This window comes from Ambystoma mexicanum, chromosome 10, assembly GCF_040938575.1.
Source record: "Ambystoma mexicanum isolate Mex_15411 chromosome 10, UKY_AmexF1_1, whole genome shotgun sequence".
Classification (NCBI taxonomy): domain Eukaryota; kingdom Metazoa; phylum Chordata; class Amphibia; order Caudata; family Ambystomatidae; genus Ambystoma; species Ambystoma mexicanum.
Genome location: NC_090932.1, coordinates 416,896,452 through 416,915,352, shown reverse-complemented (window position 1 = coordinate 416,915,352; position 18,901 = coordinate 416,896,452). Strand labels below are relative to the sequence as shown.

The window sequence follows — 18,901 nt, the reverse complement described above, 5'->3', positions numbered from 1 at the left end:
TTCACCCTATCGAAGGCAGAGAAGATGTGAAGTAGAATGAGGACAGAGGGAGAGTTCGAATCAAGATTTGAGAGCAGATCTTCACGGGTGTTCAGAAGAGCAGTTTCCGAGCCTCTGGATGCTCTAAAGCCAGACTGGTGGTCATGGAAGCAGCCAACATAATCCATGATTAGGTTAAACTGGGAAATAGCCAACTTCTCTAGGAGTTTGCTCAGCAAAGGAGTGAGGGATCGGGCGATAGTTGGCCGGAATGGAAGGGTCAGCAGAAGGTATTTTGAGGACAGGGTGCACAAGGGAGTGCTAAAGAACAGTGGGGAAAACACCAGTGGCGAAGGAGTGGTTGCAGAGGTCAGCCAAGGCTGGGGCGAGAGAGTCCATGTTGGCCTTTATGATTTTGGAGGGACAGGGGTCCACCTGCTTGAAGAGGCTTTCATAGACCGGATTAGTGACCTCCTCAGGTTTGACAGGACGAGAAAAGAGAAGAAGGGGAGGGGTGGAGGTGGCCAACGGTGTACAGGAGATGTTGGTGCATGAGGTGGTGAGGAACAGAGAGGATAGGATATCCTGTGTTTTTAAGGTGAAGTGTGCAGCCAGGGCCGATCAAAGTGCCTGGGTGGGTGCAATGGTGGAGGAGGCTGCTAGTTCCTTGCAGACTTTGAAAAATGCGGCCGTGTTATTGAATGCTGCGAAGATACTGGCTTGAATAAAGAGTCTTTTCTTGGAGTGGATGCAGAGTCTATACTGCCTTTGGAGGAGGCAGCAGGCCAGTTTGAGGGTGCGCCCGAGGTATCCCATTTCCATTTCGCTGCCATGCACTTGCATTTAAGGGCAGCCAGTTAGGAGTCGTAGCAAGATGTGCACTATTTGGTAGGCTTCAGTCGTACCCTCATGACAGGGGCAAGAATATCAAGAGTGGTGGAAACTGAGAGGTTAAAGATAGTGAGGGCTGTGCCAGGGTGGGAGTCAACCACAGGAGTGGAAGGAGCAGAGTAGGTGGAGGCAAAGGCAGCTAATGACACTCTTTTCATGGGTCGGATGACCTTGTAGGCGGGAGGCAGTGCTGGGCTTACTGATGCGAGAGGAGAGCTTCAAGTGAGAAGAGAGTTATCAGTCCAGGAGAGTGAAGTAGTGAGAGGGATAGAGAATGTCAGTTGAGATGAGAGCATCCAAGGTGTGGCCAGCGCAGTGCGTTGGGCCAGCTGGTAAGATGGAAAGAGAGAGTCACAAAGGTTGCAGAAAGGTGCTGTGGAATCAGGTGAGTCGAGATGGATGTTGAGATCACCCAGTAGGAATAGCTGAGAAGGAGGAAAGGGGGGAGGAGGTTAGGTCAGCCGATTCCGAGAGGAAGAGGGAGGGCTGACCAGGTGGGCGATAGTCGGCCAGCAGGAGAGAGGGAGTGCATGCAGACCAGGCACTCAAAGGATGAGTAGGTCTGGGTAGGAATGACAGACACAAGGATCCATTCAGGGAAGATCAATGGTACTCCCCCCCCCCACCTGGTCTGTTTGGTCTAGGCAGAGGTAGTATCGTGTAGCCTTCTGGGAGAAGTGGGTCAAAACTTGTGACAGAGCTATCCTTGAACCAGGCTTCAGTGAGGGCAAGAACATCAAGATCCAGGAGTTCAAGGAGGTTGCAGATATCAGAGGAGTGTTTGACAGCTGAGCGAGTGTTAAGTGTGGCAATGTGGAGCAGAATGCCACCAGTGAAAGACTTGCGAGGGGAACAGGGGCAAGGGGGCCAGGGCTGCAGAAGGAGCTGGTGCAGAAGGCGGAGGGTGGTTAATAAGGCGGGGGAGGAGCCTATCAAACAGAAGAAGGTTGGGTTGAGGGCCATGTACCATGATGGTACTATTGGGGTAGACATTAATGAGGACCCTGGAGGTGGAGAGGGCAAGAAGGACCTCCCAGCGGGTGCCACCATTGATGGGTGAGGAAGAGAAAGGAGAGTGATCATATGGAGAGTGCATAAATCGGGTGAGGGAACGACCGAGTATGTCGGTGAGAGTCTCTCTGGCAGAGGCAGAGACGTAGGTGTCTGCAATCGGAAGGCCAGTATGTCCTTCTTGAGTTTCTTTCTGCCGGACTTGGTAAGGGGAGAAGGATAAGAGATAGAGAAGCAGTTTCAGAAGATAGGAGCGATAGAGCGCGCCATAGCAAACTACAATGAGTGAGGAACACTTAACCAGGCTGAGGTTACAGAGGCGCGGGGAGAGCAGTAGGTAGAGGAGGTGGGGGGAGATAGGGCACAAGACTGAGTAGGGCTGAGGGGAGTAATAGAACAGAGGGATAATGGGAACTGAGGGGGGCGGGGGAGCAAGCAGACTAGACAGAGTACAGAGGGGGCAGACTTGTTGAAACATTCTCATAAAGCAGGTTATGAACACAGCTAAAATACAAATTTTAAAACAGCAGCAGGACATTGATATGTGCATACAGCTAAATACAAATTTTAAAACAGCAGGACATCGATAGGTGCATACAGCTAAAATACAAATTTTAACAGCAGCAGGACACAGACGAATTTTAAAATGGTAGCAGGACATTGATATGTGCACACAGCTAAAATATGATTTTTCTGTTGGTCAACAGGTAGAGGCAGGATAGTACAGGGGTGTAGCAGTGGGGTGTAGTCCAGGAAGATGTGTGTGTTAAGGTTTGGCGTTTTTTTTATACTATACAACTGTAAGACGAACATGTTTTCAGAGTATAGTTAATAAGGTTGTTGGGAGAGGCTCGATTTTCACAAGATTATGCAGTCAGCATAGAAAACAGGTCCTCACTTACGTGATTGCTGAGGGGGCGATCACATTTCCCAGGAGTGCCAGGATAGGGAACCCCCACACGTCCAGGTGCATCAAGAGGGGTCGGGAAAGAGGGGGCCCCCAAAGCCCAGCCAGGAGCAGACAGGGCCTAGATGTGGACCCTTGAAGAGGGGGCCGGCTAAAGTCTCCCAGTCCCCGAAAGGCCAAATGAAGGAAGAAAGCCAATCAAGAAGAGGGAGCCGAGTGAGGAGGAAGTCTGGGGGCCTTCACAAGGGCACACACGTGAAAGTTGCACACACAGCCACAATGCCAACTGATAGTGCAAGTTTCTTGGAGATATACGAGGTCTGATGTATTATAGCTTGTTTCCCCTTCTTAAGGCGGTGCGAGAATCTTCTTGTGTTCCATGAAAGCAATGAAGGGTTAAGTCTTCTTTTTATCGGGGTGCTTATTTAGGCTGACTTATCATTGGCTAAAGTTGCCGGGTGCCAGTCCCATTGCGCGACCTCCATGGCCTCAGCGGGGTTTTGATTTTTCTGAGTCCATTTTATTTTTGTGCAGTCCGCTTCCAATTCCTTTTATTGTTAAGTCCTTCATCAGTGAGCTGGCAGTCCCCATGAAAGGGTGTCAGTCTGCCTGGCTTGTGATGTTGCCCTCCCCCGGCTCTCAATAGCGACCTAGTCGGTGACAGTGTCGAGGACATCAGATCTTATTTTCAGGTTTGAATTGGATGCAGGTCGAAGGTCGTTCGCCAGGTCTGGCCCCCTATTTTCAGGCTCTTTCTCGAGGGGTAGTTTCAAATCAAAGCCCATAAGTTGAAACTCGAAACTGCTTCTAGGATCAATTGTTTTACTATCCTTGAGCGGAGATGTATGTAGACTAGGTCATACCTCTCTTCCTGTGCAAACTCAATTATCGAGATGTCTTGAGTTATTAGGCGTCAATTTTGAATACATTGAAAATGGGCTAAAATATCTATTTAGGATAAAGTCATCATCTCTGCCTACAACTCTTTCTAGCCCAAGGCCTCTTGTAGGGTCTCTAAGATGGGTTAACATTCTAAAGGAAATGCACGTTGCAACTTCTCCTTGTTCTGTTCAACGGTTGTTCTTCCGATTGTTGCTACCCTTCAATCCCGACATGGCGATTTGTCTTGCCGGCACCCTGAGGGTCACAATCTTTTATGATGTCTTTTCTATAAACATGTAATGTCAATTGTCGGCTTCTGGGCCCTTGTTATGTCCGTCTTTGTTGTCAGGACTTAATCTGATTTTCATTCAAGGCTTCCTTGGGGGCACATTTCCTTGTTCTGTATCTCTTCCTAGGATCTATGTTTAGCTATTGTCCTCCCTCTTTTCCCACACCACTTTGGTTAGGCATTTTCTCTCTTCACAAGTTTTTTTTTTCCTTTGAGTGCTAAGAGTTCTTAGATGTAGGTAATAGCACTTTTCTCAGGAAAGACCTAGAGTTGCTTTGTTTCACCAGAAAGGGCTGTTTATTAGGTTTCGGTTGGGTGGACCTTTGTTCGTTTTTATGCTCGTCTTTCCCAAAGAGTGGGTATAAAGTTGTTATTGAGGCCTGTTTATTGGGTCTTTAATCTAGTACATTCCCTTTCAAATGCTTAGAGATTGTTTTAGCCTTGTGGTCTTGCCCGGGGGAAGGTGGTAACATTTATGTCACTGGGCCTTCGTACGTTTTCTTTTTTTTTTTTTAGACTGGGCTCATTCTCTGCCAAGTCATGATGTAATGTTCGTGAAGCCTCTACCCCCCCATCCAACCTGGCGGAGCGAGTGGCTTGCATCAAACTTCTATCGTCGATCCCCACCTGCCGCTGCCGGACCGCCACCATAGTATTTCTCGCCATAATGAAACCTTCAATGAAGATCTTGGAATGGAGCAGTGCTATTAAAGTTGTCTGATCTTTTACATTGTCACTTTCTTTCATATAAATTCATGAAGTGGGCCATTGCAATGGTGACTGATATCTGTGGACATGTCGGCTTTTTTCTTTATGTGAGGCGGCTTCCCTTTTTTAATTTTTATTATTGGTTTGATCAATCCTGGGAGGATCTGGGTGTGAATGTGGGGTCAAGGAGGGCGGAGGTGATCTTGATGTAGATAATCCAGAGTTGCCCTGGCCGTCCTTCTCGGCCCTTCTCCACACAACCTTTTCAGTTCTTCTAGGTAACGACAACCCTGGTAATGCCATGATGTCGATAGAAACATTCACTGGATGCACAACTCTCTGATTGGATCCGGGTGAAGACCGCGGGGGTCGAATCTCTCCTGTCCACTAGGTCAATCCTTTGTCTGAGATTGTCTGTCTCTTTTTTGTGGTAAAGCCACCGTCCTGGTGCGGGATGAGTTGCTAGGGCCCCAGAGCACGTTCTCAACAAGATCCGTTCTGGCGTTGTTGGCATCCGCCGTGTCCTCTGCCAGACAGAGAGAGGCGAGTGCAGAGGAGGTTCAAGATAAACAGTCAAGGATACCAGGGCTGGGGTTCTCGTCAGCTTAGACGAGGGACTTTATGTCTTACCCAGAGATCCATTCGATGGTAGAGGGGGCCCGAGGTCGTCCGGCCCGACCTGCCCTGAAGAGGGATCAGCAGGCACACGGGAACTCCTCAAAGTTCTGGCTTTGTCATCATGATCACGCCATTCTGTGGTGTCGCACCTAGTGAGTTTCCGTGCCATTGCAGCCAGGCCCCACTCTGAACACGCCGGTTGGCCTCTGTCGGCTGACTGGCGAGTGACTGGACTCTTTGTGCCGGTGCTCCGCACCCTCTCTAGTAGTTTATAGAAATTATTAAGTCACAACTGTAAAGACGCCGTTGGGGGGTGTCTGTACTTATGATATATATGATATGATATGGCATTTGTAACGCGCCTATACACAAGTGTTTCAAGGCGCGACGAGGGAGGGGGGAACAGGGGGGAAAGACAGACAACGATCCTACTAGGCCAGGTGTCATTCAGATCGTGCAAGTGCAGGGGTAGTGGGAAGGGAAAAAAGTGCAAGGGGAAGGGGAGAGGGGGAAGTGCTGAACTGGGTAATTAGAATACAAAAATAAATAATAAATAGGGCCAGCTGGTGGCAAGTGCAAGGTAAGTGCAGACATTCTCTATATGGTAGAGGAGAGGCACAGAGGACCCCAGCCAAGATTCTCTATAGTGGTAGCAATGGATGAGCAATCAAGGCCTAGCTTCTCAGGAGGTGATGCCGGGTGGTTCTTAAGTACAGCGTAGTCCCCAAGCACCCACAAAGGAATGTTCACACACTGTATCGGTTACAACACAGTCTTTATATATATTCAAAGGTCTACACAATATCACAATAACTCACTTTGTACTCCGAAAATCAGCAATGGTAAATATATACAGTTCTAAAGTGGTACCACTAACGTTATCAGATCTCATTAAAGTGCATACGATCAGAATCACACACAGATCAAAATAAAGAGGAAACCAACAGTCGAGAGAGGAAGGAAAGCAAGATAGTGGAACAATTGGCAGAATACTGGCCCGGATACCTAGACACAGTTCTGTGTGGAGATCCCCCCCACCTGGGCAACCTGTAAAGCAAAGATGTATCACAAGCCCAGTCCATATATTGTTCCCACTAGACTTTCCAATAGTTCTGCAACCCCAAAGTACCTTGGCGTACTTTGGGGTTGCAGACTGCTCAGCATGCATCCTAACTGTGTTTGAACACCACCCCATCCGTGCCCCCTTGTGACTGTCTTTTTTAATATAATGGTTTTGTAGCAAAGTAGTGTTCCTCGTCGGGGAATCGACAGCCCTTCTTGAGTGCTCTCCCTTTCAGGCAGGAATCATGGGTCGTCGAACGTCCGGCGGAGAACAGGTCGAGCTACGACGTTGAAGTGGCTGCATCGTTCCTAGCGGTGCTCGTTGACGGGGATGCGTAAATGTCCTGCAAGGACGAGGCATGCGGGGCACCTCGGTGTCGATAGTTCTGGACCGCAAAGAGTTTGAAGAACTGTGGCCCAGCAAGGGCGTCGAGTCGTCGGCTTCTCTGTGGTCTTTGGGTGGCGGGAAACCCACCGGCGGATGCTCCTCGGCGTGTCGATGGTCAGGCTTTTTCCAGCAGGATACAGCGGCGACGATGCGGACGAGAGCGTCCTTGGATCAATGAAGTTCTTAGGCAAACGGGAGCACGGCGGCTCCGGTCGACTACTGCGGTCGGCGACAGTGGCGGACAACAGTCCGGGCGCTTCTCTTTGGGATTTCGCAGTGGTCCCAGTCTCGGGTCGGCAGCCTGTCGAAGGTCCGTGTACCAGGGAGCTTTGGCAAAGATCTGCTGGTGCACGATGGTCCCTCCTAGCTCGGGAAGAGGGCGCCTTACCAGGTCCTCTCTGGGTCAGTCCTTGGAGACACAGCAGGTTTCAGATTATGAAGGAGAGCAACAGCAATTCTTCTCGTCCAGCAGGGCTTCAGGGTCAAGCTTCAGTTACTCGTCGTAGTGGACTTCAGCTTCTGAACACTTCTGAACACGAATTCTAGCAGTGAGAGGCCTCCAGATATACTAGATGATCTCCCATTCATTCTGCTGGGTCAGACTCGGGCAACCAATCGGTCAGAAGACCATTCATGCAGGCAGGCATCCAATCAGGTGCATAGTACATTCAGGCCATTCACTCCTCTCCAGACTCTCGCAACAAGTTATGTGTATTGGGACAAGTACCCAGCCATTCAACACTCCACACTGCATTCATACCAGTTTCGGGCAGGGCTGTCTCAGTCATTGTGTCAAACACCAGATACTAGACACCCACAACACAGAATGCATATTCGTCACACACTCCATTCACGCAGGTCCCACCCACAGGGTGTACCCACAACATACAGCCACTGGGAAGGCTCCAGCCAGTCTGGCCTGGACTTCACAACAACAACATATATGGACTTTCCACCCAACAGCCACTCAGAAGGAAGGGACAGAGTCAGGGCTTCCGGAAAATCAAGGTAACAGGCGATGGAAGGCAAGAGGCCATGGGGGCCATTTTGTCTCCATCAGGAATCTACCAATTCCAATGACAGGGCCTGGGCATCCCAAAATGGAGGACGCCCAGGGCACCAGTCATTTCAGCACGGAGCTGCCACCAGCCTGTACCCTGCTCTGTGGGCCACCCACAGGTGCCCAAAAACATACACTAGGGGCACAGGGTTGAACCCCTACCCATGGGTGCCATAAGGGTATCCCATGGGTCGGTTCACCCAACCAAGAGAGAGAGCTGCACCGCCAGGAGTCCCACACAAACTCCTGCACGGAAAACACAACAGAACACAATAAAAAGCAGTAAAGGACAAGTATACGGGGGCCCTGTCCCTCCGATGCATTTCCAGCATCACAACAACCACCAGAAAATGCGACGTGCCTCAAACCGATTCTCACACGCCAAGATACCAACAGGATTTCACATACAAGTAGGGCATTTGAGCCACATGACCTTCAAATCTGGGGCTCTTCAAACATAGCATTTACATGAAGTTTACTGGAAGGCTGCTCAAACCCTGTAGCGTCAAGTTCTGTAGTTCTTGGCTGTCCACACCCTCGTGGGCTATGTAATGAGGGACTGTTTAAATCCTGCAGTGGCATGGTCTGTGTACGCGAGGGTTGCTTAAAACATGCAATGGCATGGGATGAGAATGTCAGTGCCCTTAATACCCTGTTGTGACAAGTAAGGTGTACTTCAGGGCTTTTTCGAACTCGGCAGTGACATAATTTTTGCATTACAAGGATTTTTAAACCATGCAGTAACGCGAGCCCTGTACTTCAAAGGGGTTCAAACCATGCATAGCCCAGGGCTGTGAACATTAAACCCTCTACAACCCTGCATGGACAGTGGCTTCATGCTAATTGACCCATATTGTTGCATGGGCTGTGTATGGCTGATCTCCCTCATTGTATTAGCTTGTTTTGGTTAGAGTACAAATACTAATTTGTAGATGTGCATACCCTCAAGAAGCAAGGTGACATACTGTGGCATATATATATGAAATATACTTAACATTTACAGAAACATACAGTAAAACCTCCACATTTGCCACAGTTTTCTCTTCAGAATTATTCCACTGTGTCTTTCTTATCTATTTATAATTTCAATTCATTTTTATATAACCCCTTTTCTGGCAGCACATTCACTGTACTCTTTGATGGCACATCTTTAGGACTGCAGAGATTTAGGTTTACAATCCACAACAACACCCACAGTTCCAGCCATCAAGAATGCAACATGCTTTTAAGCCAAGTAAAGCCTTCTACATGTCTGCTCTTCTTATAAACTCTTGTATATCCCACAACACCATCAAGCCAAGGCTGGTGACCATTCAAGAAATCAACCATCTCACTGCCTTGCACAAAGGCATTAAGAGGTCTGCTGGAACTGTTCAAAGATGAAAGACAACTCTCGTGCATGTGCTGGTCTTGAGACAACACACATCAACCAAATTATTTGTTCACCACTGACACTGAAAGCATTCATGATGACAATAGGGCAACGTTAATAATTTAGAGTCTTACACCAACAGCCTTTTGGAATACCTAAGGGCAGTGACATGTGCTAATAGGGAGTACAGATGTGTGGAACAATGCCTGTCCGTCTAATGTGGACATGTGGCTGTAACACCTAGGAAGCATAGTCACTGTGGAGCAAATATCCTTTACACAGGCGGGCATTGTAAGATGCAACAGAATTTGGATATCTGTTTGGGCATGTATCCTTGCTAAACAATCAAGGTCTATGGATAGTTATTTTATGTGACCCTATACACCCCCACCCCCTTATCCCCAAAGTGTTCTTCTCATCCTTCTTCCAGCTCCCCTTTATATGAGTTTACCCTAGTTTGGACGATGACATCTTAGAACGTATGTTGACATTTTTGTGCATTATATGTAGTCTACCCTACTCTATGTGGAAAAAAAAACATTGATGTAAAAAAGGCATGTCTATAAAATCAATAATCATATTCATTCACTTTGACTCGCCTGCCCAAATAGCAGCAAAACCACCTTGTGCAAGAGGGTTACAGTAAAAAGTTCTAAATCATACTGCAGTACATGCAACATCCTCTTTATAGCACACATCACAACCTTTAGTTCAACAAGTATTCTTCCACTGAATAAAAAGTCTTAACGCTTGTGTTTAGTTCCATTAAGAATTTGTCGGTCTCCATGTCCTCCCATGTTTAAAATGATTTTTGCCTGAAGTGCCTAGTTTGCCATTTTGGTAGGTCAAGTCCGGTCTGTCATAAACCCGCCTTTAACCTTTGTGAAAGCCGCAGGTTGTATTAGATTAGTTATGGGATTTATAACTTGCATATCGTTACGGAACCAATCAGTAAACTGCATCTAGGCACAGATGTTAAAATTCTTTGCTCCCATCGGGACACAGTCACAGAACCCATTAAACATTGGAACAAATGTGTTTTTAAAAGATTTTTCCGAAAGGGAATAGAAGACATATTCCGCAATTCTGCTGGAAGTGCATTCCAGAGTTGAGGGCCCCTAATGGAGAAACATTGATCTCCCCGGGAGAGACATTTAGATGAGGGAACAGCCAGGAGATTCTTCCCGGAGGAGCGTAAATGGCTCTGGTATTGGACGCAACATGGCAGGTGGGTGTGGGGGGTTAATAATGTGTCTTTATAGGGTACCATAATCCCAGAGTCTCTACCATTCCCCCTTCCCCTTCCCATCTGCTCGCTTTTCCAACCCACTTACCACGCCTCCTCTGCTGGCCCATCTTTTGATTTGCATGCATTATGCAGAGGATGTTTTTGCACTGGGTTATGTGCGAAATGCCCTCTGTTCCCCTACAAAATACATGGCATGCACAACGAGAACACATCCTATGTGGCACCAGTTATCACTTTCTACTCAAATGAAAATATATTTACTTTTTACAAGCCAACTTTGCCAATGTATTCAAATTCAAAAGGGGAGACACTTGCTTCCAAGTCTGGTTTGTGAAAAGGCAAGTCCATCAATGTAGGTTTCCCTGATCCCCTGAATTACGTATAATGGTTTGGCAACTCTTTCACCTTATTAAATCATGCTGTTGTGGATTGTGAAACCCACACATTTGGTTATTTCATTCATAACATATTCCATTATTTTTGTCGATCAGACGTCTGGCTGAGGAGTTTGTAATGGAGAAAATCCTCCATGCTCCTGTTTTTCTAGAGTATGTATGTTGCTTGGTAAATTTCCTCTAACAAATCCAGATTTAGATTTCCTTTCTTGAAAAGCTCCACACCTCTTAATGTTCAATTAAGGTATAAACCTGCCAGTGTCTGATGATCTCAATGTATGTCCTGAAGTGACCAGGCTAGTGAATGTGTATACAGATGTCCACTATTGTGAATGGTGTTACTTTGTATGGTCCTTAAGCAGGAGTGATGAAGGCAACATCAATGGCAACAGAAAACCACTGCCCATTACTCTGATGCATGTTACACTGTTGGAAAAAAAGATTGAGCAAAAGTGTAACATTACAGCAATGAAACAATTTCCCACTGTGCCACAAAGCCCTGAATAGACACAGCAGCTAGCTCTGGTAACTATTGTTAGGGGAGTTATTCTACAGTCCCACTTGGAGGTAAGACTTTAGTAAGCTATTGCAGTGGTTTGCAGATCCCCAACTCATTTCATCAGTCTGTACTATTTGGAGACCTTAGAGTGCAGAGCAGTCAGACATATCTTAAGAGGAAGATGTGAGCTGTAGGTAAGTACACTGAACCCTGCTAGTAATGCACAAAGAAACACAATCACATATATTTATATTTAAATATTGATTTATTATATTTGCACAAGAGTCACTGTTAAATACTTAGCACAATTAACCAGCAAACAAAGGTATACTTTGCAATACTTTCAAAAGGTCACTTCTTAGTTGGTAGTTGCTGAACGTGTACAATTGTTACAGGAGTTGGACAGGTCTACCGTACTATTGGTAATAACGTGCACCCACAAAGTAATACCGTAATTGCATTTAGTCAGCATACACATACAAGATAGTTATTCTTGGGAAGGAAAACATTTGGTTAGTGTTATCCTAGCAGAGCTTCAGGTTCTAGAGGAGTTTCCCTGTACAGCAATTCTTTTCAAGTCCAAAACTCAACACTAGCTAAGAGGTACTTCGGAAAGGCTTAAAGTCATGAAAAGCGGCAGGATTCAAACGTTCCTGTGGATACTTTCTAGTCTCTAGGAAAGAAGATACAAGAACACTTAACCAGCGTTGGAGACCCTATTAAAGGACTTGCTAAAGGGACACAAGCAGCGGCTTGAGTCTGAGGTAAGAGGGTTGCCCCGGATACCTCTATATACACTCCAATGCTCTGTAGAGACTTTCTGGAATAAGGTAAGCAATACCTTTTCCCCACAGTACCTAAGATTTGTAGAAAACGTTTGTAGTGGATGCTCTGCAATGTTGCAGCTCTGGACCAGACCTCCGGATTCCTAAGTCTGATGACGAAAGGCAGGACAATGGACAGGATTCTATCAGCATCAGTCTCGAAGGAGGACCTCTGACACGGCTGTCCTCAACTTCTCTGCAGCACCAACAAAGGATGCGATTCACCTGGTTAATCTTCTTCGGTTACTGCAGTCCCACACTCTGATGAGGGGGTCTGGACAAGTTGGATTGGGTCTCTTGAGGGCTCAGCAAAGATTTGGATGGATTCAGCCTTTCTAAGACGCCTCACTCAAAATGGGCAGTAGGTCTCCTGGTATTGGGGGTTTCGCAGCTCTGGAAACTCCTAGGTCTTCAGGAAATGGCTCAAATAACAGTTTGTCTTGGGACTGGTTGTTCCCACCAGTCAAAGTGAAGCAGTCCTCTTCAGAGTTCCTCTCTCACACAAAAAACTGGGTCAGGACAGCAGTGCTCGCGTCACGGTGTTGCAAAGGTTCTGCAGGCATCTCTGGTCTTCTTCGGTTACTTCAGCTTCCAGTGGTCTACTTGCTTTTCACTCCAGGAGCCTCACCTTTTATACAGTTACAGCACTCACTCCTCAACAATCTTCTCAGCAGTTTACAGAATGGGGCGTTTGGCTGTCTAATCAGGACAGCCAGTCCCCCAGTGGGAGCTGGTCCCATTCAGGAACTCTGGCAGACAAAAAAAAAACACACAGGCCTCCCCCTCCCAGAATGATAGAAGGGCTGACAAAGGACAACCACGCTAGAAATGGTGAAAAAAGAAGGGAGGCCCCAAGATGGTACTCGGGCGCCCCTATTTGCATCTACAAGGGCTATTGACATAGCCTGCGGCAGAAAAATTACACAATAGTTGGTAGAACACATCCACTGCCACCAGCCATAAACTAGGAGATTGTCTATGTGACTAAAAATTCACAGGAGCAAAGAGAAAGGGGATACTAGGTATCCCTTTGGCACTCCACATAACGGTGTGTGTGCGCCAATCTCTCAGACTTTGGGAGAGATACTAAGTATCTCTCTATCGTAAAGAACTGTAGTTACTCTAGGACACAGAAAATTAATCTCAAAGGAGGACCGTAAAGGTCCCCAGAAACACTGTCCATGAGGTGCTGTGTGCTGCAATAGTAAAATACAGATGTTTCTAAGAGTTATGAACCAAAATAGACCCAAAAAGGAAAGGTACAATACGATGAATAGAGTTCCAAAAGACAAAGCCCAAAAAAATGAATGAGCGGAAAAAGGCTCCACTCATTCAGGACTTCAGAAAAAGGTCCAGAAGCATAGCAACAAGTGCAGGGGGTCTCAATAGGAGTCTAGGAGGGGATGAAGCATAAAAATGATAAATCTTCCTGGCACTTATCTTTACAAAGTCTGTGAAAAGTAGGCCAGTAATGCTTTGATAAATGCTGCATAGGTCCAATCATCCCTCATTGTATTCATATTCTGTAGTTACATGTGCTTAATGGGTCAATGTAAGTACTTTGGGTTTTTTGATATTTCACAATTTACAGAAATGCTCAGTGCACTTCAGTCTCACTGTTAAACATTTCTACCTTGTGCAATAAAAGTGTGCAAGAGTAAACATCTGAGCTTTAAAAAGATTGAGTGTTCAAGCTCGATCTTTGGAGCTTGAAACACGGCTGAACTCTTATCTGCAAGGAACTCACCAATCCTACCAGTCTCCTCTTCTCCTCCTTCCTCCCAGGCCTTCTGCTCCACACTGGCCTCCCACTTTCCCCCCAAAACTCTAGACATCATGTCATCTGCTCCCACCTCACTCCTTTCACCTCTTCGGACCGCCCTCACCACCACATCCCCATACACTCCTCCCACTCTCCCATTGCACCAGATGAGATTTCTAGAGATGTCCGCGCTATGAAAGTCTCCTCTAAACAGGCTCCTGCAGAACCATCAAGGACAACATTGACACTCTCGCCCGTGCCTTGGTTGATCTCTGCAACCACTCTTGCCACAGGCTCCTTCCCTCAACCCCTCAAGCACTCTACCCTAAAAAAAGCTGTCTGCTGACCCATCTTGCCCAGCTAACTATCGACCTATCTCCATCACTCCTTTCTTGGGCAAAGTTATTTACTTTATTTATTTGCATTTGTATAGTGCACTTGCAGCCCCGGGGCATCAAGGTGCTGTTACAAGAATTTGTTGGACTTTTGATTCAGAGGTTCGACAGGTGACCAGAGGTCTCCTAGTTACACAGATACAAGAATAGTTACATAAAAATGCATGATATGCGTTTTACAGTTACAGACTCATATCATGTACATTTCATACAAAAGCTTGGTTTTAATGGCTTTGCGGAAAGCTTGGGGGACTCAATCATTCTTTCGTGAGGTGGCAGTGCGTTCCAGTGGGTGGTGGCCTGGGTGGGAAAACTGGAGCCACCGGCGCGCACCTTGTGTGTTTTAGATGTGACAATCATGTTGGAGTAGCACTTCCTTAAGGGTCTTGTGGCAGTATGCTTGGTGATTCTTTGGGTCAGGTAGGGTGGAGCAAGTTCATGGAGACATTTGTGGGAGAGGGCGAGTGTTTTGAAGACCATTCTCTCTTTGACAAGGAGCCAGTGGGCCTTCTAACTTCGGAGATGTGGTCTTTTCTCGCGGTACCTGTGGCCGCCCTTAGTGTGTTAAGAAGCTGGTCATCCCCCATCTAACCCTCCACACCGAAATGGCTGGCTGCCTTCATGACCACCAGTCCGGTTTCAGGGTAGCCTGAGGCACTGTAACTGCTCTCATGAATACCTGAGAAGACCTACTCTCTAATGGACTAACTCTACTTCTGTTCGGATCCTCCTCGATCTCTCGTCTGCTTTTGACACTGTCAATCATTCCATCCACATAAACCATCTCCGTGATACCCTAGGCATCACGGACCTGGAACTGGCATGGCTTACCTCTTTCCTCTCTAACAGACCCTCCCAAGTTCAAATGGGTCCTTTTCTCTCCTCCACCTCACTTTCTACCTCTGGCGGCCTTCAGGGTTCTATCCTATCACTGTGGCTCTTTAACATCTACCTGGCCCCTTTGGCCCACCTGATCTCCACCTACTCTCCTCACTTCCAGTGTTACAGACGAGACAGCCCTCTGTGGCTGCATTCCCCTACCACCACCTCCTCTTACTGCCTTGTACCCTACTGCCTGACTGCTATTCAGGCATGGTGCTCTGCCAATGATCTCGGTCTGAACGCCAGCAAAACATAGATCCTTCTCATTGGGATGCCTGCTCCTAGTTTGCCCCCTCACCCACTTGTAAGGCAAAAAAACCTTGGGATCATCTTTGACTCCTCTCTCTCCACACATCACGGACCTTACCAAGAAGTCACATTTTCAGCTTCATCTTCTCTGGGGCATTCTACTTTTCCTCACCTTCTTCCAGAAGCTCAATGTCTCCAGAGCCCTGGTTGTCTCTAGGATTGACTATTGCAAAAGCCTCTTCCTCAACATTCCTCTTTCCTCCCTTGGTCCCTCCAAGTAATCCAGAATAGGACTGCAAGACTTATCCTTGGCCTCAAGCCCAGTGACTGCATCTCTCCAGCCCTAAAATCTCTCCACTGGCTCCCGATGACTGCAAGGATCAAATTCTAAACCTTTTGCATCATCAGCAAGGCTGCCTGGGGCCTGGGGCCTCTACATTCAGCGTTCCCTCCCTAAATACCGGCAAGCCAGAATCCTTCAGTCTTCTGGCTCCAACTCTCTGCAAGACAAAGGTTTCTCCGAGCAGAGTGTGGGAGGTAGATCCTGCTCCTTGACTGGCGCCTCCCTCTGGAACAGCCCCCACCCCCTCAGACTTGAGTCAGATCTTAAGTTCCGGAAACTCCGCAAGACCCTCCTTTTCTCCTCTTCCTTCCCTCTCCCCCTCCTGTGCTAAACTCTCCACCTACCGCTGTGACTGGGGCCTTGTCCCTTCAGAACATACAAGGACCAGACCACACCCCTACCAGTCCCTCCCAGCATCCTTTGCCAGCACTTGCCCTCAGGCTCCCTTTCCTGGACTATCCCAACCCAGTCCTCCTGTTCACTGCACTTTCCCTCCCCTCACCCCTCTTTACCCTGGCATTAAGCTGCCTTGGCCTAAATAGCACTCACCCGCCCCAACTTTTGCACTTCTCCCTCTACCCCCGATATCCCCCCCTTGCACTTAACACTTTGTTATGCACTTGCACAGTAGGATTGTCACAAGGCCAATATAACTTTTTCTTTGTTCTTGTTTTCTTATGATATCCCATGCCCCCCACCCCCTTCTCGTCTTGTGGTGCCTGGAATAGCATGTGTATAGGCACCATACAAATGTCCACTAAAATAAAAATGCCTCCAGTGATCTGTTGCATCACGCATTACATTGGCAGCAATGGTCTATGTAGGTCAGTTCTAAATGGCATGGTTGAACCAACCAAATATAAAGGTTCCTGTATGAGTGAAGTTTCAGACAGTCTGTGAGGGCACATTTCGTATAGACTCTTATTAATTGAGCAACAACTGCATTAAACTACAAACAAGCATATTTGAAGGCACATACTGTTACAATATTTATTGCATTTGAAAGTTCATAGTTTGAATGTGTTAATTTGCGTGCCCTAAACCATAGTTCTGCGTTTGCCGTCACACCAAAAAGGTTTTCGCACCTCATGTGCAACCCGGATTGGAAAAAGATTACAAAATACCTCCTCTAAAGGGGTGTCAGACCACTGTTCTTGTTTTTGTGTACCATTTCCTTCTTCAAAGGTTTTTGCATTATTGATTTCACTGCCTTGTGCATTATTCATTTATCCTGCTTTTTTACACAGGAGGATCATGGAGTTTACTCCACATTTCACTTCACATGGAGGCATCGTCACTTTAGTTTTTTTTTTGCAAAACACACGTTTCTTGTCCACTCAGGAACACCAGTCTCAAGAGTCTCTAATTTAGTCCAAGAGGTTAGGCTTAAGGAGGTAGGACCCATCTCCTGCCACCCCATTGTTATACAGGCTGCTTTTATTATGGTACCCTTTCAGTTGGAACAGATCAGCCATCTTTTCACAGGTTTCGATCACATACAGCACAATGGGTACTGTGGGAAGCCAGAAGACTGATGCCGACTCGGAAGACATTTTGTACTACCTTTTATTAAAGTAAAGATTATAAGGCCTAACTTTCAAATCACTATGGGTGGTCCTGGCCTATGTTATTAACTAGGGTGATTGTCAGTCATGTGTGAATGTCCAAAGGAATAAGTCTACTGTCCAAAGCTAACCTAACTGGTCCTACCACTATGGAAATGAACTTAAGTCCGGAGAATGACGACTCCTCCCGGAGATACTTCTAGTATCAGTCTATAGGATTCTTGATTAATAGATAATGCTCAGTCGCTCGTAATTTCTTGGATCATTCTCTGTAACTCTTCAAAAGGATTATTGCCTTTTTCCTCCTTTTTGGGAATCGTTTATGTTTGAGTAGATTTACATCTTTGTGCAAAATTCTCTCCACCTTTGAGTCACCCAGCACTTTAATGTTATTTCCTTGTGGAGTCATGCGCTTTCCTCCAATTTTAAAGGAATCTAAAATGTACTAAAGCAGCACACTGCACTTTCTGTGCAGTGTTGCTGGAGGATGCTAGAGCTTCCCTGCAATTGTTTTCACTTTACTTGGCAAATTCTTAAAGTTACCAGGGCAGGTGGATACTTTTTATCCTACCTGTGTTTTACTTTGCAAGATCAGCACACTCCACCTTATAGAGTGCTGAGGGGATCCAATGTATCCCTTTTCTTGACTCTCCAGTAACTTTTTGGTTGCTACAAGTCTGTTTTGGCTGGTGGCAGTGTAACTTTTACAGAACATTTTGTGAACTATCATCGCAGGCTGTTAGGGACGTTTTCCTAAAGTCCTCTTGCGATAAGACTATCCCTTGGCATACAGGTCTGCAACTCCAAGTCTTTACTAACCAAAGGATCTTAGTAGAATGGCAGAGCAGCCAGGCTTATCATAGGAGGAAGATGTGAGCTGTAGGTAAGTACACTGAACCCAGTAAATACAATAGTCCAAAGAAACATTGACACGTTAAATGTTATATTAAAAATATACAATTATTTACACAAGGAAGGTAGATACTTATTTCACTAACCAACACACAGGAATTTTTAATACTTTGCAAAGGTGATAAATAGTAGTTGCATGCGGTTACATTTGTTAAAGAGTTTGACGCTAATATCGGTACCACCGCAGACTCGCATTACTTCACAGATATACAGTATTTGTATTTAGTTAGCAAAAACCACAAAGTCTTAAGGAAGGAAAAAGGTTGGCAATAAACACAAGAGCAGAGCTTAACGATCTAGAGACACTTTTCAGAGCTTTAACACTTTCAAAGTCCAATCCCCAAATATACGAAAAAGTCAGTGTAGGCATGCAGATAAAGTCTTACTAAGTAGCAGAATAGAATAGGTTTCACAGGATACTTTCAGTATCTAGGATAAGATTATACTTTAATATAAAACAAATTAGGAGGACCTTGCGAAAGGACTCCCTAAAGGGACACAAACTGGCAAGCTTGGGTCAGAGGTAGAGTGGACACCCTGGACACCACTTCACGCACGGCAGTCACTCTGCAGCTTCTCAGTTCAAGGCAAGTTATACCTTGCACCCCACTGTACATTAGATTAGGAGAAATTAAACATATATGAATTCTCTATGAAGC

At 46.3% G+C, this 18,901-nt stretch overlaps 1 protein-coding gene across 1 annotated transcript in view; it reads right to left on the bottom strand.

The window, feature by feature from the left end:
* The window catches only part of ERLIN2 (ER lipid raft associated 2), a 574,625-nt gene that overhangs the window by 8,654 nt on the left and 547,070 nt on the right, over positions 1-18,901 (bottom strand). The gene's annotated exons all lie outside the window — the stretch shown is intronic.